Source organism: Columba livia, chromosome 2 (genome assembly GCF_036013475.1).
Source record: "Columba livia isolate bColLiv1 breed racing homer chromosome 2, bColLiv1.pat.W.v2, whole genome shotgun sequence".
NCBI lineage: Eukaryota > Metazoa > Chordata > Aves > Columbiformes > Columbidae > Columba > Columba livia.
Genome location: NC_088603.1, coordinates 38,802,335 through 38,819,634, shown reverse-complemented (window position 1 = coordinate 38,819,634; position 17,300 = coordinate 38,802,335). Strand labels below are relative to the sequence as shown.

General features: G+C 39.2%; 1 protein-coding gene across 25 annotated transcripts in view; it reads left to right on the top strand.

The window, feature by feature from the left end:
• The first annotated feature begins 3,546 nt into the window (after positions 1-3,546).
• The window catches only part of TBC1D5 (TBC1 domain family member 5), a 315,378-nt gene continuing 301,624 nt past the window's right edge, over positions 3,547-17,300 (top strand). For 20 of the 25 annotated variants that reach the window (XM_065051510.1, XM_065051506.1, XM_065051497.1 and 17 more), the window contains exon 1: positions 3,565-3,781. The gene's annotated coding sequence lies outside the window, so the exon portion shown is untranslated. Of the gene's footprint in view, positions 3,782-4,169; positions 7,420-17,300 lie in introns of those variants that run through there. The other 5 variants (XM_065051507.1, XM_065051503.1, XM_065051498.1 and 2 more) reach the window with 3 other exon arrangements.

Genomic DNA, 17,300 nt, shown 5'->3' with positions numbered 1-17,300 from the left:
AAATCAATACAAATTTGTTCTTAATGAGTGTGCATAGAATACATTTCATTATAGGGTCTAGAAATGCTGAAAGTACAAACATTTCTTAGTTTCTCTCTGGGATTACAGCTAATACAGAAGTGGAGCTTCTTTTGACTCACAGGAGAAGCTGCAGTCATTAAAACTTTCCTGACATTTTTTCAGATCCCTGAGATTCCAAAATGTTCTGGATTACAGATCAAATATGAAATCCAAACAAGATACAGCTATGATTTAAAATACAACCATTTTGTGTATGTATATTCATATATTTATGTATGCACACAATCATATAACTATATGCATTCAATAACATACTTTGCATATAATTCACTTAAATATATATTAAAAATATGTGGACATTTTTATATTCTGTTTGCATGTATCAGTTAACTAAACCAAAAAGTCGAGATCTTTGACTTTGTATTTTATGAGACTGGAGAACCTATACTATACTCTCTAAAAACAGATTAAATCCTGCTAACTAGTTCATATGCATGTAACAGCTTTATGCCATAGCTGATAAACAAACTGGACATCACCCTCTGCAAAGGACTGGAAACTAGAATGCATTTCTAGATACTTTAACAGGTGAGACTTGGAAGGAATGAATACAGAGCATCAGTATTTTCCACTTTTCTTACTCTTATATTGGCTTCTACCATCACAGGTGTGGGAGCAAAGTATGCATTTCTTTGCTGTGGATACTACTTACATTTGAGATGTTATGAACTGTATAAAACTTGGCTAGATCATAGACTAAACTATTTAAATGAACAATGTAACTATAAAGGTAACTAAACGAAGATTTTTCAGAATTCCAATGAGCAGCCAAGTAAAATTTTAAAAATATTTCTAACCCTATTTTCTTCACCTATTCAAAGCTTACCCACCTTTACCGGTGACTCTGCAACAGGACATATTTTGAATGTACATAAGCACACAGTCCAAGCAGTTTGTTCCTACCTCCCCCCATAATCTTGCAAATACAGAAATTAAAAATATTTGGAACTTATCTTTCCATTTATTGCTGTGTAAGTAAAAGGGATTAATCTCTTTACAATGTTTTAACTTTTGGGGTGGAACCTCCATTCATGCTTAAATTGGCATTTCAAGTGTTGTGATGAGCCTAACAATTGATTGCCAATGAAACAAGAATAAACTACTTTTGGCAGATTCTGCTGTTGTTTTTCCTGCTGGCTTTTGTTCTAGCTTTTATTTTCAATGGGAAAATTTTCATATTGAGAATACTAAGAGGGCCAAATCTTTTAAGACATCCCCTAAGTGCACACGCAATTAGATATCCTATGCTCATATAATTACTCCAGTAGTTATTTAGACAACTCACAATTGCCTGATTTAAGTACACAGCGAGAGTATGTGCCAAAGGCAGGTGCATGTTGTGGTTGTTTGGTTTTTTTTCCTTCTTTTAACAGTAGTATAAATCTGCAGGTTTATTAAAAAATGGTTTTGATACTTCCAGTAAAATTTGTACTTAGTGAATCCTGTCAATATACCTCTGTCTTCAACATATAGTGTGCTATAATCCTTTGTATTGCCATTTCATCTCCCAAGCACATGCTGCTTTTGCACGTGTTACTTTTGCGTGTGTTCTTGTCTAAAATGCACTGTACTCCAAAGGCAGAAAAAACACATTTCCATGTATTTATAGTGGACAGGTCACTGCGATATACAGAGACTGACTGTAGATGGCTGTATGATTTCTAAACTAAATGTTGTGCCCTGTACTGAACAAAATTATCATTTCACCACTGAGCTGTCTGAAGAATTCGAAGCATGATATTACTAGACAAGAATTCGATACTTGACTGTTTGGCTTTTGTTAATATTGCAATCTGCTCTAACACAAGGACAGACAAACGGAATATCATTATTTCAAACAGAAAATGAAACTATCTGTTCAAAATTAATGGGTATATGGACATGCAAAGAAATTTCCGCGACTTGGGGTTTTTTTGTTCTGTGCTTTTTTTCTGTTAAATCTGATATCATTTAACTTTAAATGGCTCTTTCTACTTTAAACATTCTTTTGTAGCAAGAAATTTAAATGCATTGCTGTAAAACACTGTCATCAGCAGGCCAGAACCTACTCTGGTCTTTCTTAATCAAACATCTGGGATTCAAAAACATCTGTAGACTGGCATGGAGTTATGACTTCCTCTCAAGTATCTTTGGCAAAACCACATAGATGGGCTGATTATCTTGCCCTGAAATGGCCCACAAAGCAAAAAAGTTCCTCCCCGGGAATCAGAAAAATTATAGGAAATATCTTCAGAGATCAGATACATGAATAATGTAATTATTACTGAAGTTCCTAAGTTTTATTCCTGTTTCGTATATCTTGGCATATCCCAGATCGCTCATCTTCCTTCCCATGTTGCCCTGAAGCACAGTCTAATAGTCAAACAGTGCTACCTTTAGTTTTACCAAGACTGGCGTTCAAATAATTCTGCTTCAGCTAGCATGGATGATGGAGTATTTCTCTATAGTTTGTCCTTTCTGTCTTCTACTGGAGCCCCCAAAGAAAGCCTGGATACCTAGTGTAATATGAGGCATAATCAGAAATTATACAATTGTCACAAAGAGCAGCCTAGGACATGTAACACTTCATCTTCAAAGGGTTGCATAAATGCACACCTTGCAGCTTTTCTTGCAAGTAAAATGAACTCTCCAATACTAGGTGACATTATACAATCGTTCACATTCCTTGAGCATTTTTTCATGAAGGCAAATGTCAACCAAATGGAAGATTTACCGGATTCCTCAAAACCTAAGAAAGTGAATCTTTTTGATTAAGCTGATCTCAAACACATGCCAGGGATCCAAGCGCGCCTTGCAAATTCAGGTTCTTTGTCTCAGGCGAACTTCTACCAGTTTGTAGAAAAACGTTCTTAGAGGGGTTTTCTTTGTTCCTTGGGCAGCTTAAGAACAGTGACCCCACTGGCACCCAGCTCTGACCCCTCTGGAGCTCCAGCTGGAGAACTGGGCACGAAGGGGCCCAGCAAACACAGCCCTGCACGCTTCGCTTTCACACCACCACCTCTCTCCTCCTTCCACGAGCACGTTTCCCAAGGCGCCTGAACACGGCCAGTTGCTTCCAGGGCACAACGTACTGGATTCACGTTAAATTACTTCATTTTAGGTTGCTTCCCCCCTACATCCCCGCCTTGCGTGAGTGGAAACTACACTCCACGAAGGCTTTATCTAAATCAAAGCGCCTCGGGCTCCCTCAGAGGGTAAAAGCCCCCGAACAAAGAGAAAGCCTCCCGATTTCAAAAAAACTTCCAGCGCCCTTTTGCCGTTGCCCGCCGGGCCTCCCGGGGAACCGAGCTGCGCCCGCCACCAAGAAAGAGCCGTCCATCGCCCTTCCCCTTCCCGGGGGCCGCCACAGCCCGGCTCCCGCCGACCTGCGCTGACGGGGGGCACAGGGAGCAGGCGCGGCCCGCGGGCTGGGCGGCCGCGGCCTCACGGAGCGGCGGGCGCCTGCGCGGAGGGAGCGGAGGGGGATGGTGGGGGGCGGTGCCATCGCGCGTCCCCGCGTGCGGGCAGGGAGCTCTTCCCCTTCCCTTCCCTTCCCCGGGCCTCCCCACCGCCTCCCCCTGCCCCGCGTCCCTCGCAGGGCGCCGAGCTGGCGCGGGGGTCTGTGTGCCGCGCAGGGAGGGAGGGAGGGAGGCGGGGAGGGACACAGAGAGAGAGAGGCTGAGCCAGATCTTCATGCCACTGCAGGCAGCAGCAGCAGCAGGTAAAACCAGCCCCAGAGCATCTGCTCCCCTTAACCCGCTTGCCCCCCTCCCCGCCGGCCGCCCTGCAGTCAAAGTCCGCTGCCCCGGTTCCTGCCGAGGCCGTTCCCCGGTGGCGGCGGCTGGTCCCGCCGTCCCCGGCCGTCAGTGGGCAGCAGCGGGGCCCGCAGGAGCGGTGAGGCCTGCGCGCTCCGGGCGGCCGCCGCCGCTCCCCGGCCTCCGCAGGCGCCTTCCCGCGGGGCTGCCCGCCGGAGCGGGCTCGGCCCGGGGAGTGCTGGGGGCAGCGGCTGCCCGCTCACGGACCGCTGGAGCCAGTGCCTCGTTCCTGGGAGGTGAAAGCAGGGAGGGAGGAGGAAGCAGATTTGTCACAAGGTTTCCCCTTCTATTTTTTTTTTTTTTTTTTTTAAATTGTTGGTGATGGTGATTCTGGTGGCTGAAGGGGGAAGTTAAGGTCTTCGTGATTTTTTTGTTCCCCTCCCCCCCCCCCTTTTTTTTTTATTCTTGAGGCCTTGAAAAAAGAGTTTTTAGGAGAAACTTGGTGTCCCTCCACTTTTCCTGCCCCAGAGCCTCTTTTCTTCCCTTTTCCCACATATCTGGCTCAGTCTGTGCTAGCCACCCAGTTTATTGCCATCAGTGGTAGATACTTAAATGTCACACTTGTTTTTCTTTGGGGTACAGTAGTTCAAGTGGTATACAAGTTTGGATTTCAGTGTGAGGGCTGCAATTAGCACATTTTAGCAGTTGGAGAGTATTATACTCTTAGATTGCTGTACTGTACCCATTAGTAGTTTAGTTACGCTACATATCCTATGGTATTAGGCATCCTGGAGGCTTTGTGGTCTTATTTTAAGACATAGTTGTCTATCATACGGACATAATATTGCTTTAGCGGTATATACACATGAAAGTGGTGTATACGTGAAAGAATCATATTCCAAAACGTACTGGGATGGCACTTGGGAAACAAGAATACTCATCTTGTTCTGCTGCTCAGCTCCACAGCATTCATGTACCACTTTATTCTCAGTAATCCTGCTTACCTTCCTTTACAAAGCACTCTGAAACTTGATTAAAAAGCACCATGTAAGGGAAGTATTTCAGACCAATGAAACTTCATTAAAGTTGTAGTTTGTCAGTTTCATTACTTGCCACACACAAACTCAGCTGGTTACTGATAATACCTCCTCTGTGAAAACCGAAGCTTTCAAAATGTATTCCAAATAAATGTGGGCTGGTTGTTCGTATTTAAAATAATTTTAAGTGTTTGAAGATCATGAAACATTCAGTTAAATTAATCCTAGATCCCACCTGTCTCTGAATCATCATCCACTGTTGCATTTATAGCTCGCAGGTTGAAATACAGTAAGATCTGAAACTGGGCAATAAGAAAATATCGTTGTGGATGATAGTGATTTCTGGTTTTGAAACCAATCTTTTTTTTTTTTTTCTGTAAATGTAATAATAATCCGAGTTAACACAGCTATGCATTACCAGTTGTCATACTTCTTTTTTGCTGACGCATATGGCCAATGTATGGCCTAAATACTGCTGCCCTAAAAGTCATAAGTATATATATAATAGCAGTGATTACTGGAATTGTTAAAATCAAGGTTGTGTTGTAATATGTTCGGACTATTAGGTAAACACGGAACTAGACACAGCCTTTAAAATTTTTGTAAGTTTTCTTAGTTGAAATCATTAATTGTTGCAGAGGCAACAACAGGAGCTTACCCTTGGATGAACTGTGAACGTACATAATGAACATCAGTTCATGACAAAGTATGAGCAGTTACCGTTTTTATGTATAAGTGCATACTGGGAAGAAGGTGCATTTATTCCCCTCTAGATTTTGTGGTGGGTTCATTATTTAGGTAGTACGGATATGATAAACTCCTATGAAAACTGAACATTTTGAAATATGTTAATAGCATCATTTGGTTAGTGAGAACAAGAGTGTGTTCTTTGGTTTTGTGGATGGGAAGGCGACTGAGGCTCAGCTAGTGGCTTCCTTTAACGATTAGTTAAACTGACAAGATACTTGTATGTTTCACTTCATTTCACCTCAGAAATCAGAGGAAAGTCACAAACTTGATTTTTTTACTAATTGTTTTAAGTGTCTGCCGCAATATTAGCAAAGCTCACTTGTCACACAGAAACGGTTCAGAGCTTTTCTTAAAATGCTCTGCCACCTGCAAAAGTGGCACTTACCTTTGAGTGAAAACATTCCTCACACATTTATCTCTTTTTTTATGTTACATTGTTTGCTTTCCTCAAACATTGTCCTGTTCACTTTTGCTTGCATTTGAGTAGCACTTGCATCTTTTGGACTTTGGTACCTTGTATGAATGTGCAAGAAAAATGTGATTTGGTGGAAATGTGTTGTACATTTTCTGCCTGCCTATGATTTATGCTAATGTAGAGATCATCTTTGCCATCTTCCAGTTATTGTTGCTATTGTAACTTCATTTTTCACTGGGAAAGGGCTAAGTAAAGAACTGTTTTACATTTTGTCCTGAAAGAAATTCCATTGATGAAGTCTTAGAAAGTTTACTTTCTGCTCCGTCCTTATGAGTTTTGTCTTAAACTGTTAGGTACGCTGCTGTAATTGACAACAGCTGTTGCTGAGAATTGTAGAGGGTGGATGGTTTCTAGGATAATCAGTTCCTAGTCCATTTGAGGCTTTGTTGATTAGCATGTGTAAGAGCATTTTGGATCAGGAGCCAGTGATGTCTGCAGAGTGCAAATGTGGTGTGTTATCTAAACTGTTTGACTTAGACTCTACACTGCTTTTCAGAAAATAAGCTGGAGGTTTTGTGTGCTTTTTCTTCTAGCCCAGTAAAGTGCCCAGAGCAAAATCAGTCTATAGCCTGTAAAACCCCGGATCTTTGGCTGGGTTGTGCTCTCAGAAGGTTGTTAAACAGGATGGGAGGTGTTGCTTGCTTGTGTTTGGTTGCTACCTTAGCAAAGCTTCCACTTTCTGGTTTTGACCTCCAAAAGAAGGGGCATAGCTATTACTGTTTCCAGGTGTTGGGAAGGTTGCTGCTGTAGTTTGTGTTTTGCCTAGTTATCCATATGTCAATAACTTTTTTTTTTCCTGATATCACAGCTCCTGTGATCAAATACTTTAAAAAAAAAAAGACTTGAAAATGATGCAGATTTCAAGATCCCAGTTATATTGGATAACGTTATAATCTGATGATTTGTATTCTTTTTATTGATGTTGAATAGAAAAAGGTGTGATTACTCCGATTCTTATAGGAATCTATGTGTGAAAATCTTTGAGGAGACATGGTTGACCATATTTGTACTGAGAGTTGGGATGAGAAGCAAGAGCCAAGCTGCAGCAGTTAGTCAAGCTGCATCCAGATCCTGGAGATGAACATTCGACATTTAGCATATTTTGGGTAAAGGTTGATGAATTACGAAACAGAATGGAAATGGGTGTTTTGCCTCTGTTAATGGTTTGGTGTAGATTTCCCAAAAGCACTGAGTCATAACATGACCTGAAGTCTGGTTGGAAATCGTTTCAAAATAATAGGAAGAATCACGTGTCGCTGATGTTGAACGGTATGCAGCAGAAAAGAGGCAGCATCGTGGTGTCCTGTGTTCTGTTTGAGGGGCTTTTCCTGTAAATGGGCTGGTAAATTTTTATTTTAGATTTATTAAAGAACTTTATTACCACACTACTAATTAATCCAGTTGTGAGTATGTGAAAAGTTTGTGTGCTATGTGCTTGCTTAAGCTGACTTGCATTTAGTACTGCACATGGTGGTGCATTAGAGTGGGGATCAATTCTATCTTCATACATGAACATTTCACTTTAAATGTATTACAGCATGAGTTTTTCTCTTGATGTTTTGCTTTTCTTTTTATTTTCCCTGAACTTCTAGTTGGCTAAGCTTCTTTTTTTTTTTTTTTTTTTTTTAAGTGCATCAAGATACTGAGAATCTACCATTTACTTCTCTGGATGACTTGTTTCAGTGATTCATCTTTTCCACTATTTAAAAATAAGGCGTGCAATTATTGTTTGAATACATTTGAATGCATCTGTCTTTCACTGGTTCTTGTTATCTCGTCTGAATTCTCTATCATATCAGATTGCCTTAACACTTGATTTGTCCCTTTGACACTGAATTTTCGCTCCTCTGCATGGTGGCAGTCCCTAGCATTTAAAGACAGATACAGTTATTAAAAGACATAGTTTTAAAAGAGCATCAACAGATCGTAGATTTGCTGGGCTAACTACTCCAGGACTCTTGGATAAGTTTAACAAGTATGCTGATTTAAAATGTTTGTCTTGCAATGTTTTTTTAACATCTGATCTGGAACATCTGTTTAACAAATGAGTTGGAAAGAAAATCAATATAATGTGATACAATTATACCATTTTGAATCTTTCCAACTATAGAATGAAAGTATTTATTGAGCATTTTTGATATTCCCGTATGATTTTTAACACTTGTGCCACCTCTGTCTGATCACGGGCTTCCGCTGTTGTTGAGGTGGTGTTTGTTATTAACGTACTTGGCTGTGTCATGTGGATGTTTTATGGCTCTCAGTTTCAACACTCTGTAACTCTGATTTACGTTGATGGTGATCCAGCCTCCCCTTTTCTACATTGTTGATCTTATTTTTTTGTGGTTGTTTTTTCTTTACACTTTTTCTTTTTCCCCAAAAGCATCAGGTTTTGAACAACTAAGATGAGCTGTAGCCAAAGTTGTCCTCTTTGTTAGCTGTAGAGTTGCCTGAGCATAGAGAAATGTCCTCTTAAGGAAGTTTCAATTTTTGTGTTTTTCTGTCTGAAGGTATTCTTCCCAAACAATTTTGTTCATAAATCTTTTCAGTTTCAGAAACTTTGAAACCTCAGGAATATTCGTGTGGACATGCATCATATGTTTACATAGATGTCAGTAATCTCTATCTGGCTATGTAATCTGGTCATGATTGGTAATCCTTAGACTATCTGCAATTTCTAGTCCAGTGACTTACTCATTTTAGCTGTTATAATGGGATATGTGATAATTTCTCTGCGTTGGTTATGGTCAGTGCTGTTAGAAAACTGTTGCTAATAGTTTTTAAAAGCTGATGGTGTTGCTGGTGACTGCATAAGATCCTGAGATATGAGGTTTCATTATTGAAGACTTCAGTTTGACATTTTTCTTCCAGCACATTACAGATAGGGTCTTGCAAAAAGTCTTCCTGTTCTCTAGCTTGAGCTGATGGTCTGTAACAGACTTCTCCTGGTATCCCCTTCTGAGTGAGCTGTCACATTTAGCCCTTAGAACTACATATAGTCAGTATATCCTTTAGTTCTGAGCTATCAAGTAATGAATGTCTGAATGATGTTTCTTGAAACCTGAATTGTGCCTGCTTGATAATAGCTGGTATTTTAATTTAATCTCTAGATTTTACACAAATGGACTTTTGACTTTTTTCCTGTTGTGGAAGAAGTATAGCTGTATGATATGTATTGAGAACAGACTTGAATTTCGAGAAGCTATGGAACTTGTTGAAAGTTTTAAAGAATCTTTCTAGAATTCCAGAAGTGCATTTTGAGAGTTTAGACATCACTGTGATGTTAGCATAAGAATTGTACCTGGCATCAGATGAACTGTCATCCAGGAAGTTGTTTTGTCACTTAAAGTGGCCAATAGCAGGTGTTTTAAAGCAAGTTACAAAAAAAAATTCCAAATGGTGGAATAATCTCCATACCGTGGAGCTCCTCAAGTTCATGTTAGTTTATAATACTTTACGGTGCTGATATTGAGCTTTCTTCCCCATAGTATTTTTCTTGTTGATATGTCATTCTATAGAGGTGGGTGTTTTTCATTATGCATGGAAATAGGTAATCTTTTCACAAATTTTACAGTGTTGTATTTATAATCTACCTTCCCACTGTCATGATCAGCACTGTTTTCTGAATTTTTAAGAGTAGCTTAAAGCTCAGTAGTTACTTGAGCTGATGATTATTTCTTATCTCCTGTGCTTTAGATGCATCCACAACAAATTTGCCAACATGCCACCCGTTTACTTTTTTTCCTTTCAGTGTAATTAATCTCACATAGTATTGATGAATATAATTGTATTCTGAGTCTCGAAATTTTCCATTCACAACTGATGGATGTGACCAGTGACTACTGCCTCCTAAATGATGTGGATATACACAATCTTTCCTCCAGCCTTTTTTCTTCTTCTGCTATTGTTGACAGCAAGGCAACATCTATAGCTGAATGAAGATCTGCCTATATTTTACTGATGAAAGCTTGACATGCAGCAGAGTTGAAAACTGTTGATGTATTTTATGATCTTCCTCAACACATTCTCTTTTTAAATTATTTTCTTAAACTGTGATTACTTTTTCTGTTATCTCTGCTTGAAAAGTGTTTGCCTGTGTTCCCACTGACCTTCAGATGTGAACTTGGCCTCTTTTAAAATTAGAGACTTCTAAGCTGGTAGTAGTGCGTGTCATGTTTATTTCGTAATTGTTTTCACATCAGTGTGCTTGCTGCACTGTAAAACTGAATAAGAGGACCCAATGTCAAGGTGATACTTTGATTTCTTGTACCTTCTTGACTAAACTTTTATCTGGAGTATTCATGAGGAACATTTAGTAGTTTTGTAGAGCTTTTCATCTCTAAATGAAAATAGCATTAATCATTTTCAGTGAGAGGGAAGTGATTTATTCAAAGCCAAACAACAACTCAAAGGGGAAGCTCTAGTTAGAACCCAGATTTTACAATTTCCCACCATAGCTAAACGGGAGCACACTGTAAAATGTTTAATAAATCACACAATTTAAATGAGTTTGTTAAACAGGAGAGATGAAAATTAGCTGATACTCATACTTGTTTTGCATGCCCTGCTTCCTGTAGAACTTACATGTACTTTCAGAACAGTGACTTGGACACTTGCAGCATGTACAGCCTGTTATTTCTATTGGAACCATGTATTTTAAAAAATATGTGGGAGCCTTGCTTGTCTTTCAGTTATTCATGAGTCAATAGCATAGTGTTTCCTCCTTTAGGCTTGACTCATTTTTCGTTTACATCATTTACATGTATGCGTATGGTGCTAATAAATATGCATAGTTTGGGGAAAAGTTAATAAATTCAAATACATAACTGGGCAATTCTTTTATATATCTGTGTGTCTTTTTTTGTAGACTGAAAACTAAATCTAGTGCTGCTTGTGACGATACCTTCTAAAGTTTGTTATACCCCATAATCTTTATGTGCTTTAAGTAGTCAAGGCTAACAGGCCAAAGATTTCACCTTCTTTGGTTTTCATTGTAGATGCACATTTACACATAAGCTTATGCTGGTTGCACCCTGCCAGTTTTACTGCCTCATGGAAATATGTAGTAGATAATATTGAAAAGATTCTTTTGTTTTGAAGTGTGCAGAAATCTGGACTCCTGTAAATTTAATTTTTTATGGCTGGATTAGAAAACAGTGATGAGCACAAGTAGAGGAAAGTGCAACAACAAACGGGAAGTTTCTGACTTCCTGTACCAGAGGAAACTTGTGTCCCGGTCACTGGAAAGGTTTCTTCTGAACTCATCAGTGGTAAATGTTCATTGTGCACAAAAAGACATTTAAAGCATTCAGTCAAGACAGTGTCTTGATTGTGGAAAAAACAAACAAACAAACAAACCTGCAATAACAAACAAATAAAAAAAAGCTAGCATTTTAGATTGATGGAATGTGTGTGTTACAGTTAGGAATGTTGAATGGTTTTTCAAATGTGCTTTTCAGAGAAGGCAGACAGTTGAAAGAAAGAAGAGCATTTTATGAATTAAAGTAAACTTACCTTTTTATTTGTGAAATTTGCTTCACATTTTTCTGGGGAAGTACTTACGACAGTGTGAAATGCCCTTTGAAATTTTCTGTTGGTACTTTGCAGATTACTTTAAGGTAATTTTGGGCAGTTCTCCTTTCAAGTTAAAATTCATTCCTATATAATATTTCTGAAAAATACTGTGAGGCAGTATACATATTTTACACTTGGAACTTTAGATTTCCCTTTTCACAAGGTTTCCTTCTGTAGGCAGGATGTGTTTCACCTAGTACAAAGCTGCTTTGGTTTTTGGATTTGTGCAGTGGTCCCAGCGCTTATTTATTGTACTGCCCATGAGTTTTGATTTGAAGATTGCTTGATTCAGGTGCAAGATAACAACTGAGGCTCACCTGCAAGTCAGGGAATTGGAAAGACTTTTAAGGGATAGATGGAATGAGATGTGTGTAGGGCAGGATGTGCGTTCTCCATTTCCAGCTGATTACCAGCTGCTTGTGGCCCCTTTCATGCTACAAATTTTTCAGAACTGTATATGGACCCAGTCACTTTGCTGGTTGCTTTTGTTTCCTGCCTTTGATCAGTGAAGTTATTTGTTGATTTGACACACCTTCAAGATAAAATGTCAAGCTCCAGTTTGCAGAGATGGAGAAGCTGCCCAGTCTTTTATGACTTTTGTCTTGAGCCTTAAATACTTCCTAAGGATGAAGTGAGAGGAGTTCTGTACCTGAGAAGAAATTAAGACCTATATTGGCCAGATACAAGTTAATGTTGATTTTTAATAACTATAACTAACTGATGGTGATTTCAGACATATATCGGAACAGTCATGTTGCCTTTACCCACAGATGCAGAATCCATTTATTGCAAAGTTCAGTCCTTGTGAAAATGAGTGGGGAGGAGCACAGGACAGTTGCAGCTGCTGTCACTGGACATGCTCTATTTTGAGGTTGTGCATGACTGCAGAGGGTTGGGGTACATGTATAGAATGAACAAGTGGCACTGTCAGCTGTTGCAAATCCAGCTGAGATGCTGTGTTACTTCAGTAGCACCCCTGTGCACTCCACAGCCCCAGTGATTGGAGAAATTCCTAATTAGTTTTTAGTATGCTATACATTTTTGTTCTTATCTTTAGGGATTTTAGATAAACTGTCAAAGTTCTTGTATATTAGAAGAAAAATACATAGTTCTACCTATAAGTCAATATTCAAAACTGACACATGCTGGGAATTAGAGCATGCTGTTGCTGTTTCATGGCTGTTGGGTGAGACTAGATTTTTACATTAATTTACAGTAATAGCATATGATCAGTCATGGTTATAATTTCCACTGTGAGTAATTTTATCTGAGAAGAGGGGAAATGTGGGATGAGTGAACATCATTTTACTCTTTATAACAGCTTACCCAGATTGGGATAAAAGTATGTTGATAGGCTCATGCTATAATTTTTGGAGGTTGACTGGAGTTCTTCATTTGCTAGAGCTGCTGTTATTTATCATTTAGTCCATAAGCATGTTAGACATCTCCTAAGACAGATAGTCAGTCTTTTACCAGTGTTTCAAGGTAGCTTTCAGTAAGACTCAGGGTAATGTCTTATTTTCTATTATGCTCAGAAGCTCCAGACTCACATCGTCCCCTTCCAGAAATAATAGATCAATCTGGCTCAAGCTATGCAAGCTTGAGAAAGAAGAACGGCTGGATAGGAAGTGGCTGACTAGGGCTTAAACCAGTGGGTTTAAGAGGAAAATCTTCAATGTAAAGCTTATTGACAGGCATTGAATAGCTTAACAGTGAGCATTTCTTTTAGGTCCCTTTTACCTGTTTCTGTGCAGTCTCACTCCACCCTAATGCTTGCAACCCTGGACTTTCCTCAGCGTGAAAGAATCTAGCATACTTCCAAGATTCCCCCTTCTGGAAAAATGAAATAAAATCAAACCCAAGAAAGCAGAATGTGTTTCTTGAACCCTTGCTGGCCATTATTCTATTTTGGTTTTTTTTTTATAGTATATGTCTTAATGTTTTGTTTGCCTGATGTTTGTGCATGTCAAGCTCCTCTGCCTCTGTGTTTTCAAGCCATGAATAGGTGCAGCTGTGACAGAAATAATTGTAAGGTGATGTTGCGGGTTAACCACAGTAGGCAGCTCAACACCACATAACTGCACACTAGAAAGGAGATCACAGAATCATAAAATGGTTTGGGTTGGAAGGGATGTTGAGCAAGGAAGACCAAATACACTGCTAATCAAGATAGTTTCAGATATTGAAGCACATATTGCCTAACTGCATTTGTGAGAGTAATGGAAGACATAGAGTTTTACAAGGGTTTTTACTAAGGTCGTCGTCAATTTTTGTAAAAGGCTATGCAGTGATAAAGATGCAAACAGAAAGAACAATGTAGAGTTACTGGCGAGAGGCATGATCGTTAAGTCTTAACACATATTGAAGACTTTGGCAGCCAGTGAGTTGAGCGTTGTAGAGGTTACTCACTGCATGGATTGATTAGGAGGTGAGTTGGATTGTATGGGTAACTGGGGAAAATGAGAATTTTAGATGGATAGGCAAGTTGACTCTTATACATATAGGTCTTATTAAAAATAAGAACAAAGTTTCAGATGAGATCTGAATATATTGGAAGATGAAGAGGAGCTAATAAAGATCATCTCATTTTGAACCTGAGTGGTGGAAATGGTGACGAAGATATATTTGGTACTGAGAGTGAGAAAGTATTCAAGGATTTCTCATTTTTCTCAAATATTCAGTTTGCTTTAGGAAGAAGGTTATCTGTAGCAGTACATTACATCAAGCTGACGCTCTTTCTGATGGGTTTGGTATACTATTTGTACTTTATCCTCTAATAGAAAAAGACTCAGGTTGCCAGCAAGTCTCTAGATTGCTAGTATTTTATTTCGGCTAATGTTTCTTACTCACCCTGGCCAGACAACTTCTAAAATTATTATTCAGGTTAACTTCAGAGTAAATGAAGGTTGGGTAGCAGTTTCGTTTTTTTAACATGAGAGAATTTATCTTTCAAAGCCCCGAGTTACAGTTTGCAATGATTTAATCATTGAAAAGTATCCTGAACTGACAGCAATAAATTAACTGCCATTTCACTTGAGACTAATTCCTGTCTACAGTTAAGAATTTTGCTTGGTGAAATGTTATGGCCGCGCCAATTTTATTCTTGTTCATTTTGCCTGGGTTTTGAAGGAACTGAAGCAAATGTCCGGAATTTCGTTGTAGCAGCTGGTAATGGGTTTGTCATGATTCATTGCTGTGTCTGTTTATAGATCCACTGGATACTATGGGTTTCCAAGTAGTCCCTTCTGAGATGCTAACCTCTTCCCTGTAACTTGAGATACGTTTCTGTACTTTCAGTGTCTTTACAGAATGTTTCAAAGTATTTTTACTTCCATTTGACCTTTGCCTTTTCAAACAACATCTGTGGCACCATTATGATATGTTGACTTGAAGACACAGGCAAAGGATGAATGATAGTGAAATGAGAGTAAAATGCAAACAGAATTTCTAATCACATGTACATGTAAACAAATGAAAAAAGATTTAACTGACATCTGTCATCTTGCATAGGTGAAAGGCAGAGGGAGAAGCTCTCTCTTCCGCACCAGACATTTGCTTGAATACCTACCTCTTAGAGCTTCAGCTCTACCATCCAGCCTTTTAAGTGTTTCTGAAGTGGACTGTCTTAGAGCCAGAGCTCAAAGTTCAACACCCTGCTGTAAGCCCTGTCATCTGTGACACTTGGTCATGGATCATCTGACTGTACTGGACCTTCCTGGGCATTTCTGAATCCATGGGCGTGTATAAGTTACAACAGTCCTTGAAAGACTAGTTATTTTATTAGTACTACCATTAAAGAAAAAACAACCAAACAAATGAACACAATCCCAAACCTCCTGTGTCCTCAGCTGACCTGGTCTCTTGAGGAGAATTTCTTTGTGACTTCTCTAATAGAAAAGTTCCAGCTTCCAGTCTGGAAGAGCTGCCCCTTGTTAGTGACCCAGCTTCACCTTGATGATGGAATGGCAGAGATCCGTCATCTGTAGGTCTAGACCGGGGCTGTCAAGCTCATTTTCACTGGGGGCCACATCAGCCTTGTGGTTGCCTTCCAAGGGCCAAATGTATTTTTTAAGACTGTATCAATGTAACATTTATACATGCATCCATGTAACACTTATACATGCAACAATGTGACATTTATACAGTCTTAAAATTACATTCAGCCCTTTGAAGGCAACTGGGAGGCTGATGTGGCCCCTGGTGAAAATGAGTTTGACACCCTGCTCTAGAGGGAGTGGCAGTCATGAGGTGAGATTAAAGCTGGCCTTTTGTTTCACTCTGCCCAAGTAAAACTTCATTTGAAATGCCATTCATTCCGTAGAAATATAGTGAGGAGTGACTGGTAACCATGAGGGGCTGCTCGCTGTCTGCCCCCCTGTACACATTGTCAAAATCCTGCCAAGTGATGTTTGGCAGGAACTGTAAAAGGAAAAGTCTGTCACCAGAAATAAGCAAATAAAAACCAACACTGTACTGATGTGAATGGCTACCATGTTCTGCCCAAAACAGAATTCTCTTTTTACTTTGATTTTTCTCTTTGTACATCTGATCCTCACACTTTTTAATGTTCAGTGAGGCTTGTATAGGCCAATTGATAATGTATTACTAAGGAAAACTCATTCATTAACTGAAATACTTTTACATGGTCTCATGCATCTTTGACCATTCAGCTGTGGTGGATCTTGACATATATGCTTGTGTCATCCAGTCTGTCTTGGTTATTACAGTTCATGAAATGTGTTTCCAAGTACCACCTGTTCTCTTAATTATCTCTAAAGAATTTAAAGGGAAAAAAAAAAAAAGAGTTGTTTTTTTGCCCTAGTAGCTATTGGGAGATTTTCAATATTTAGTTGGTGTAAAAGATGCGTACACATAAAGGCATTTTAGAATTCTAAATTGGATACATAAACCTCATACATATGCATAGTATTATATGTAAATTATCTCTTTGCTTTCAATGAATCTTGATCCTAAGGTGTCTGGAGCACTCTGTCCAGAAAACAGCTGCCATTTCTAGAACAGCACTGGAATGTGCATACATGGGGAAAAAAGACAGGAAAACCTGTTCTGTGATAGCTCACCATGTGAACTCTCTGCTCGCATGCTGTTAGTGCTGCCTTAGTCCATCAGAAATTTTCTACAGTCCAACAGGTGGACAGTATTTACTAAACTAAAGTCTACTTGTTAGGCATTGCTACCCTCAGTGACTGATTTGTGGATGACAATGTTACAGCAGCTGGTCTTGTATGACAGCTGACAAAATGGTTCTTTCTTAGACTTGGACTCTGAGAGCACAACAAAGTTTTGAAATAAGCAGAAGTAACAGTAAATTAGACTTGCATTTATTAAGAACTTTCACTTGATATCTTTAGTTCTACAGCTCAGTCACTTGATCAGGTATACAGTCAGTGAACTGGGAATTTTTTTTGAGTAGTCCAGCATGTGGAACAAAGGAGGGCTAATTAACAACTAGGGCTTTAAATGGTGACCCAGACTAATAATTAAATGTACAAATATCCTGGTAATCCTTGAATGATGTAATCTTTGCGTTATCTTGTTATGTGACTAGAAGACAGAGATGCAGCAGATTTCCTTTTATGTTTAAGATCATGTGAAATTTGTATCTGTAGTGCACCTCTTTTGATCCTGTAG